This window comes from Corythoichthys intestinalis, chromosome 4 (assembly GCF_030265065.1).
Source record: "Corythoichthys intestinalis isolate RoL2023-P3 chromosome 4, ASM3026506v1, whole genome shotgun sequence".
NCBI classification, from domain to species: Eukaryota; Metazoa; Chordata; class Actinopteri; order Syngnathiformes; family Syngnathidae; genus Corythoichthys; species Corythoichthys intestinalis.
The window spans coordinates 56,578,065-56,588,638 of NC_080398.1; the positions used below are offsets into that span (position 1 = coordinate 56,578,065).

The 10,574-nt window shown below is 37.6% G+C and overlaps 1 protein-coding gene across 1 annotated transcript in view; it reads right to left on the reverse strand.

Moving 5' to 3' along the window:
• rnf19a (ring finger protein 19A, RBR E3 ubiquitin protein ligase) overlaps positions 1 to 10,574 on the reverse strand; it is a 39,210-nt gene extending 28,636 nt beyond the window's left edge. The window contains exon 1 of the mRNA XM_057834045.1: positions 10,423 to 10,574. The gene's annotated coding sequence lies outside the window, so the exon portion shown is untranslated. The remainder of the gene's footprint in view (positions 1 to 10,422) is intronic.

Below are 10,574 nucleotides of genomic sequence, written 5' to 3' on the forward strand. Positions count from 1 at the left end.
AAAGCCTGTCTTTTGTAACGAATTCTCCCAGTTAAACAAGACTGTAAGATTGATATTCAATAAACATTTATATTTTTTATATTTGCGTGTCTGTTCTAACAGGCGGATAGTGGATTTGACATTTATTTTAATCTCCTCGAGTTGGCAGAAAAAAAAACGCAAGTTTTCTCAATGTTGAAATAGTCTACATATTTTTATGATCGTTATAAATGCATTTACACAACGAAATAACGCTGGAAATGTTTGTTAAATATATTTCTCGTATGAGGCCAAAGCACCTTATTTGTTTACATTCAGCGACACAGGTTTCCGTATAGCATTTTTAACAATCAATTTGAATCCTTTCCATATCCCACTCCTACCGCAGTTGTTTACTTTTCAATTCCCGTCTTTAGTTTGTTTTTTACTCCTATAGCTGCCCCATATAAAAAAGGAAATACCAGGATACTATCAAAGGGGAAGATTGACAAGAGATCGGGGCCACTGCAATCACGTGCGCACGCAGGCACACACACCGCCTTCTCTGTTTTATCAAAATTATTTATTTTATTTAATATCCATACATCATTTTAGTATAAATTTTTAAAAAAAGTTAGCGAGAGAGAAGTCGCTCCGACCCGACCGTAAATAAGCACACATAAGAAAAGCGCTATATAAATATAACACCATTTACCATTTACCATAAGTCGCTCCAGAGCATAAGACGCACCCTCTGCCAAACTATGAAAAATACAGCGACTTATAGTCCGAAAAATACGTTACAATTAAAAAAAATAACTATGGATCGATCCAGTGCAGACAGTTTAACCAATGAGGTTTCTGCAGAAACAAGAATTACCTGAGTGCAATCAACTGACTACACTTGTAAGACACCTTCTTAATGGGTTGGAATGAATACCCGCACCCACTAGAATACTTTTCCCACCCCGGATCTAGACTAACAACGTCGATGGGCTATATTTACATAAAATTGGGTCATTTTCCGAACATACCCGCATATCAGTAATGCACATTTCAGCAAATCTACTTACACTTTTTATTTACACACGGCTTCCGTAAGAGGTAAGACACAACTGTGGCTAGTGGTCAGCAAGCCCACTGTTATGCCGGGAGAAGAATGAACAAAGTCACAGGGCCAGAGAGATGAAAGGTCGCTTGAATTCTCTCATCTAAAAGGGCCAGTCACGATCATAAAGTACACACACATCAACTGGGCTTTCCTACAGTTATACTTGCACACTTATAACTTATAGTCTCAGCATGTTACACAACTATTGTGTAACATGTGTATTTTAACTTACAGTATTAGTCTAACCACGGAAGCACAGGCAGGTCACTTTGAACTGTACAAATAGATGCAAGAGACTATCTGGGATAAGAAGAGGAAAATTTTCCAAACACAACAATGCCTGTTCAGTCTCCAGCTGAATAACTAGCAGCCAATCCCCAACCATCTCAGGCTTTGCCTCACTTTCCTCAAGAGGAGAGGAAATGAAGTAAGCATCCTGGTATTTCTTCTTAGCGAACAGAACTGACAGCACCGACAGTCAAATAGAGAAATAGAATGGTAATGGTAAAGGTAGCATGTCAAGTATGGTTTTCCCCCACCAATAAAGAATTTGTTCCTCGCACCATGGATCTTTCAGAAATACAGTACTCCGCTATGGAAACAATGACGAAGCCAAATAGGTGGTATTCTCCACCTTTTCTTGATCTCGATTACCCTGCATTGAGATGTTTAAACACAATGACTAATCTGACAGCCTTTTGTATTTCAATTGTTATCTTTAAAATCCAATAAAAAAGATGATTACAAAAAAATCTGTGCTGTCGCGAGGGCGCACACTAAGGCTGAAACAACTGATCAATTAATTAGTTAGTTGCCAACGAATTTGATAATTGATTTTTGCCGCCGGCTATGAGCAGTTCCGTTTGGATCTTTACTTTGTGTAATGTGAGGCTGTTCGCACGCGCCATTGATTAGCGCAAGAGAGAGACAGCTCACTGCTAAACTCAGGTTGGGTTGCTGAATCAATAACTTTACGATGTGTCAAGCGTGAGATTCTTTTGTGTTGTTAGATCTAGTGTGCCTCCGTCAGAGGTGAGTAAATGAAGCCAATTGCATTGTTTGTATTATTTGTTGATGAGACATTACTACTTTTTTTTTTTTTTTTTTTTTTACAGTTTTTGTAACTAATGTACAAACATTAAAAGCAGCTAATAGCGGGAGGGGGGGGTCATCAATAATCGATTTATAATCGAATCGTAATCGAATCGTTAGGTGCCCAAAGATTCCCACCTCTAATGACCACCACCACCACATCATTGCTTCAAGAATCTTCATTTGGCCATCACTGGTCCCTTGCGGGAGACAGTCAACCTCTGGTGGCACCTGCTGTCAACACTGTTGTTGTCCACCATGCCTCCTAGCATGCATTGCACCGCTACAGATGTAAATAACAATCAAAATTCATGTTCTATGCTATTTATTTCTTTTGTTAATGTTCAAATTGTTTCATTAATATCTATATATGGTATTTGGTAACACTTTATTTGACAGCAGTGCCATAAGACTGTCATCAAAAAAATCACCATTATGACATGACACTGTCATGAGCATTAATGAATGCTTATAACAGATATAATTTTGTGTCATCTAGGAAATTATATCACTTTTGAATGGATGTAAAAGATCCAAACTGGACATAAATGGATTTAGTGACATAGTTTGCCGAATGACACTTAATCACATCTGTCATAAGGATTCAGTAATGCCCTTGATAGTGTCATGTCTTAATTATGACTGTTTTCTGACAGTCTTTTGATGCTGCTGTCTATTAAAGTGTTACATGTTAACCCAAATAAATCAATAAATAAAATTCACTGACTATAGGCCTCAGGATTCAAAATGAGGGAAAAAAGTAGCGGATTATAGTCTGAAAATTAGGGTATTTATATTCTTTATTTATGAACAACTGTATGATAAAGAAAACTTATTCGATTTTGTTGTTTAGTTTGTTTAAAGCAGGGGTGTCCAAACTTTTTGCAAAGGGGTCAGATTTGGCGTGGTAAAAATGTGGGGGGCCGACCTTGGCTGACGTCCTTCACGTAGAACAATATATTTAAGCAAAATTTAGCAAGCCATTCAGTGTGTCAAATTTGCTTTATTATTTTTTTTTTTATGAATAATTTCAACAATCTCGCAACTAGCCTTTGCCATCTAGTACAGGGGTGTCCAAACTTTTTGCAAAGGGGGCCATATTTGGCGTGGTAAAAATGTGGGGGGCCGACCTTGGCTGACGTCCTTTACGTATATATTTAATATATTTAAGCAAAATTTAGCAAGCCATTCAGTGTGTTACATTTGCTTTATTATTATTTTTTTAAATAAAAACCAGTTCAGGGTGTCCCCTGCCTACAGCCCGTCGTTAGCTGGGATAGGCTCCAGCACCTCCGCGACCCTTGTGTGGAAAAGCGGCATAGGAAATGAATGAATGAATGAATGAATGAATTTCAACAATCTCGCAACTAGCCTTTGCGGCGTTCTCTTTTGACTCTCGGACTCTTGCGAAATACTACTGCTGTGAAATTAAACTGGCTTCAAGTTGCTTCAATTTCTCGCTGCGTATTTTCCCTGTAATCTTGTCGTACATGTTGGCGTGTTTTGCTTGGTAATATCGCCTCACATTGAAATCTTTAAAAACAGCGACTGTCTCTTTACAAATGAGGCAAGACACAGTTGTTGCGTATTTTAGTGAAGAAATAGTCCAATTTCCACCTATCCTTGAAGCACAGTCACAGTCAACTTTCTTTTTTTTGTTGATTGTCGCCATTTTAGAAAATGGAAGTAATGGGTCACACGGAGTAATGTTGCTTAGCCCTTCAATTCTTGCAACATGAAGCAATTATCAGAGAATCCCAAAATTTGAAAAATAAGGTCCTAATGAAACATATTTTTCAAATTTGTAAAAAGAAAAGTCAAAATGAATATGTGTAATAAGCGCTCTAATATCTATATCCCATGCTAAATCATGTTTTTTTCTCATGGAACCTACAGATGCATGTGTTGACTTGCATCCATCTTTTTTTTTTTTTTTTCAAAAAGAAATGTCAAAATTCTAAATTAGTCTCAAAATCATAAATTTTAGGTGTATCAAATGTGATGATACATTTGGCAATAAAGGGTTAAAGTGCTGCTGCCTTTTAGTGGGTAAATGAGGAGCAGCATTTCGTGTGTAAGCTACTTCATATGCTGGTTGCAGTACTGCTGACCAAATTATTAAGTCTGTGTGCAGGCCAGACGTTATATGACAGAGGCCGGGGGGCGGCCCCCGGGCCGGACTTTGGACATGTCTGGTTTAAAGTAAATAAATGAGCCATTGACACAATTTATATCAGCACTTTGCCCACAAGATAAAAAAAGGAAATGAGCAGCCCTTTTTTTTATTGGAAGTAACAGGACTTTTCTCTTATTTGTGGATGAGAACATTTTTCTATGTTTTATACTCAAACCTTTTATTAAAAACTTTAACAACTTTTCTGTACTTAAAACAGTACAGTAGTAGACTACAGTTAAGTCAGGAAGCTGTAATAAAATATTATTTTTCAAAGAAATAGTCTTCTAATTTTTCTTCATTGTTACTTACAACATGCCTAAAACAACTTCAAGTTAAATTGTGAAGGTAATTGAAAAAAGGGACATTTATCTGATTAATCATTTAATTAATCGTCTGATTAATCGATTATAAAAATAATCGTTGGTTGCAGCCCTAGCGCAAACGAAGCACAGAGGCAATTAGTAATTATTAATAAAAGTACCCTGTTTTCTCAAGGCTGACCGTGCTCTCTCACACACATAACCATTTGATGTGATGTAGAAGTGCTAGACAAGTCGATCTGAAATTCAAACTGAATCAAACCAAGCTGGCAGTACACACTTTTGTTTACAAAGATGTCACACTGCTTCAGCTGTTCAGACAGCTGACAGTGACTAATTTGCCAAAACTAATCTAACTATAACTTATATTGGCAGCTGACAGACTTAATTGAGTAAATACAATCATCTGACAGAACAGGCAAAACTGCTTTGGGTGGAGTTTAAAAGTCAAGTAAACAACAGGTAGCACATGATGAACAACCGCAGCCTCACAAATGAATTGGGAATACTATAGGCATCAGACAAATATACAGCCCTGATGATGTAGCCATAGTATTGCTAAAGTTATGTGAAAGGGGGATGTAAAAAAGGATTAGCTTTGGTATTACGGTGGTACCTCTACTTCCGAAATTAATTGGTTCTGGAAGTAGTTTCATAACTTGACAATTATGTAAACTAGGGCTGTCAAAATTAACGGGTGGTAATTAATTTTTTTAATTAATCACGTTAAAATATTTGACGCAATTAACGCACATGTCCCGCTCAGACAGTATTCTGCCTTTTGGTAAGTTTTACAGCAAGGCTTTTTGTGCTGTCTCACAGCAAACTCTTGTGGTCGCTTTGCGACATGGTTTATATGGTTTGTTTTCTTGCCAGTTCAATATGGCTGCACGACGTCTCTGTTGTGCTTATATGATCCTTGGACAAGAGATGTCCGTAAGTATGGTTGTTGTAAAGAATGTACATATTATGTTAATAAGCGAAATGTTATATCTTTTGTATGAGGCGCTTTTTGTTTATGTTTAGTTAACCTGTATAGCGTGCTAAGCTAACGTTGTTGCTAATGCAATGCTTGTGTACTTTTTTTTTTTTTTTAGTTTTACGACGGTCTAAAGAGGACAATGGTTTGAGGCCATTTTATTAATAAATCAGATGAAAAAGGAAGAAGTCTGATTATTAAGGCGTCGTTCAATAGCTGTCTAGCTTTGGAAAAAGTAGACGCTTCGGAGTGAGGACAGCATAGACAGAATTAAATGACAGTAGAGTGAAATGCCCACTACAGTCCTTATGTACCGTATGTTGAATGTATATATCCATCTTGTGTCTTATCTTTCCATTCCAACAATTTATTTTACAGAATATATATATAATTCACAGAAAAATATGGCATATTTTATAGATGGTTTGAATTGCGATTAATTGCGATTAATTACGATTAATTAATTTTTAAGCTGTAATTAACTCGATTAAAAATTTTAATCGTTTGACAGCCCTAATGTAAACATTTTCAATGTAAATGCCCTAATCCTTTCCCAGCCCACTAAAATTCTGACATAAATCTTTTACAATGCATAACAATGCATCAAAAAATGTAACGAATACATTTTACAAATAGATTATTGCCCAATAAACATAGAATCAGAGTTGTGCATAATGCAAAAAAACCTACAGTAAAGAATAAAAGTTAATACACTCATGTAAAGCTGTCAGAACACAAGGGGTGAATGAAGAGGACACTGCGATACACACATACAGTAGCGGTCACTCTTTGCTGATTGGATGCTAGTCAGTAGACAATGGCAGAGCAGCTATAAGTATGTTGTGCTAAGTAAACTCTGAGAGCTGTGAGTACCAGCCATACTGTATTTTTGCCTTTCATATCCTGAAATTTATTTCGTAACAGGAGGCAATATTTTCCCGTTCAGGCATGTCTTAACCTGAAAAATTCTGTATGTAGAAACTAGGGATGTCCCGATCCAGGTTTTTGCACTTCTGATCCGATACCGATATTTTTTTGCACTTCCGATCCGATACCGATACTGGCCGATACTGATACCGGCCTATCTGAGCATGTATTAAAGTTTTAAGTTATTTAGCTTCCTTACTTAGTTGTCAGACTCATGTTGAAAAGGGTTTTAGTACTCTTGATAACAACTAGCCAGCTGAATTAGGTGAGTTTGAATAACACAAAATAGTTGGTAACAAGAAACTCACCTGTTTATTCAGTGACAAACACACAACATTATAAATAACAAACAAAAATGGCATACTCAGTCAGTAAAACGTGCAAATAATATTGTAAACAGTCTTAAAAAAAGCAAAACACACAAACAACCTCAGTGGAAAATCCCACAAAGCCCCCAAGCTGTTAGATGCTTTTAATGTTTCGTACATTAGTTACAAAAAATGTTTAAAAACCCTCTCAGGTTTAAATAAACGACTATTTCAGCATCAAGTTAACATTTTAAAACCGTAAATAAAATCCTCAAGTCCCCATTCTGTATCAGCAGCTTTAAACTACATTCAATTAATTTAATTTTGCGAATCAACTGTTAAAAGTTGTTAAAATTGCCCGTTATTCCATAATTTCCCTTCTACTTTCGACATGTGAAAGTTTTAAAACTGTTTTGAAGATAGATTCAAGTCAAGATTTTGCCAATTTAGGAGTATTTTAGATAAAAAGTTAATTAGGTTCGCTTGGAAGGTTCACTACAACAGCCTACTAGGGAAGTCTTCTGCTTTAAGATGGCGGCTGTTCACTAACGCATCTAGTTTTCAATGTTGCTAACGCCGTTGAGTCTGTCTTCTTGCATCTAGTTCTATATACATATTATATCTATTATCTACAGTAAAACGATGTTGACGTAGTTTGTAGCGGCTGTCAGCAGCAGTCAGGTATTGTTGTGTTTTTTATCTAGCGGCATGAGTTGAGCTAAAGCCGTGTGTTGAGCATTGGCATTACCCAGGTCTATGACAAGCATGATGTTTACTCTCGGGACGCAATGCAGTCCGTTTCTCGTTGCGTCCTGAAGACGGCGCTGTGTATTAGTTCCGCTTTACTTGACATATTTCAATAATCGGAATTTGGATGTTTGTGAATCCTTCTCCAATTTTCCACGGCCAATTGCTCAAGGATGTAATGACGGCTGGGCATGTTGTACCGTGGTTCTAAGTGTTGGATGGTGCGTCTTTACTCATGAGAGATAATGGCTCGTCATCCAGAATTAATTCTTCGGCAATGACTCTTGTTATTCCCTGGGCTTTGGGACTGTCGAGTGCCAGTTTGTCACGCATAACAAAAGTTTCTGCCAGTGTTAGTTGCGTAGGTCCTTTCTTTTTGTCTTCTGTTTTCTTAACATACTCCTCATATTGTTAGTGGTGGTATTTCACTAAATGCTTGATTAGGTTGGTTGTATTAAAACTTCTTACAGCTTTACCACCACGCTTGACTTTATTGTGGCATATGTTGCACTCTGCCTCTTCGTCTTTGTCGTCCTTTAAGATGAAATGATCCCACACAGCTGACATTTTTACCGATAAAGTCTCTCAGTAAATTGGGAGACGGTAATGTAGTGTGTTGAAGGTGTGCTGTAAAATGCGGACCGCATTTTAGGGAAACCGAAGCAAAAACTGGAATGGATTATGTAAATCGGTGCGCTGGAAAACCCGGACCGGACTTTTAAAAAAACTGGATCGGAAGTCTGGATCGGAATTTTTCCGTGTCAGCCCATCCGATACCGATGCGCATTTTTTTGCCCATATCGACATACGATTGGATCAGGACATCTCTAGTAGAAACGTTCATGAGTAGAGGTACTAGAGGTGGGAATCTTGGGGTACCTAACGATTCGATTACAATTCAGAGGCTACGATTCGATTATAAATTGATTATTGATGCCCCCCCAGCAAAAATTGTACAAAAATCTTCTCAGGCTTAAATAAACTACTATTTCAGTATCAAGTTAACAGTTCAAAACAGTAAATAAAATACTCAAGTCCCCATTCTGCATCAGCAGCTTTAAACTACATTCAATTAATTTCATGTTGTGAATCAACTGTTCAAAGTTGTTAAAATTGCTCCCGTTATTCCATAATTTCCCTTCTGTCTACTTTTGACATGTGAAAGTTTTAAAACTGTTTCATCATTTAAAGATGGATTCAAGTCAAGATTTTGCCGGTTTAGGAGTATTTTAGATATAAAGTTAATTGGGTTCGCTCGGAAGGTTCGCTACAACACCCTTCCAGAGAAGTCTACTGCTTTAAGCTGGTGGCTGTTTACTAACGCCGGCGAGTCTGTCATTTGCATTCTAGTTTTCTATACATGTGATAACGCCACCGAGTCTTTCATTTCGCATCTAGTTCTACTGTATATACATATGATATCTACCGTGGCATTAAGTGGGCGGAGTTTGTAGCGGCTGTCGGTCGCAGTCAGGTATCATTGTTTTTTTTATCTAGCGGCATGAGTTGAGCATGATGTTTACTCTCGGTCTGTTCCTCATTCCGTCCCGAAGACCACGCTGACTGTGTTTTAGTTCCGCTGTACATGGCATACTTCAATAATCAGAATTTGGATATTTGTGAATCGTTCTCGAATCTTCCACTGCCAAATCGCGAATAATCAAAGAATCCGAAATTTCGGACACCTCTATGAGGTACCACTGTATTCTTTTATTTATTTTATTTGAAATATTTTAGCTTACACAATAAATAACTTGTAACAACATTTCAAAAGAACACACTTAACGTCAATGCAATCATCTTTCAAAATTCATTGAGGGTAACATCTATCATCACGAACCGTTGTTTTGACCCAAGTCAACACCGCCTAACCATGCAGCTGTATTTACAAAGGGCCAGATGATGGGAGAACATTGATATGTCTTCATAAACACAGACACCCACACCATTGAACACATCATCACGGTAGGCTCATGAACTTTGGAAGAACACACCAGCCAGGACAACATGAAGCAACATTCATCCATTCCTAACAATGAATTGAAAAGTTGTCAAAGTGCAGAATGTACTTTCTAGGAACGTTTTAAGCACAAAGTCTGTAGGATCGTTTCAGGGTCGTATTCATCAATTAAATGCTTAATATTTAACTTCGGTAGGCACATTTAGATGGTAGAGGAGGTCGAGCTAAGGTGATTCATGCTTCAGCTGTTCTGGTCTTAAAAAAACATCATTGTCGTTGAAAAAGGACACAATATGGAATTACATCCCAACACGGAGAACAAATATCAGTTCTACATTACAACAAGGAACCTAAAAGTTTTCTCTCGATTTACACGGTCTCTCTCATCTGGGCGTAGTTGACGCACAAAAGCGAAGTCATTGCTACTGCAGAGCAGGTTTTAACACATTCATACAATTTTGCCTATGTTAACTCATACATGCAAACTACCTAACAGTAATACTGAATCTTATTATAATGTAAATGGTATGATTTATGACGCAATAGTAAGCAAACATCAATGGTGCTTAACTGTACGGGCTTTGGATTCTTCTGAATGTTTATGGTGTGATAACTAGCCGCACAATTCAGAGTTGGTCAATTTGATTTTGCTTTGACTTACGACACAGAGTACGCGTGCATCGTTAAATAAGACACCAAACTGTGGTCATTAAATACAATAGTACGTGTGTCCGTTCTGCCCTCACTAAAGACATTAGCTCGAGTTTGAGCCAGCTAAGGTTGCCAACCACTACTAGCCTTAGCATCAAGCTAACAAGGTTAGCTTCGAAAAGAGAGAACATACCGTCTGCTGCCATTCGTTTTCCTCTGGATACTGACGACGAAGGAAGGAATCGGTTTTCGTAACATAAAAAAGGGAAAAGAAACAAGAAGGCGTAATCCCGTTGCAATACCGCAAAGTACCTCCTACTACACTTGCGCTGTTATCCAGTCTCG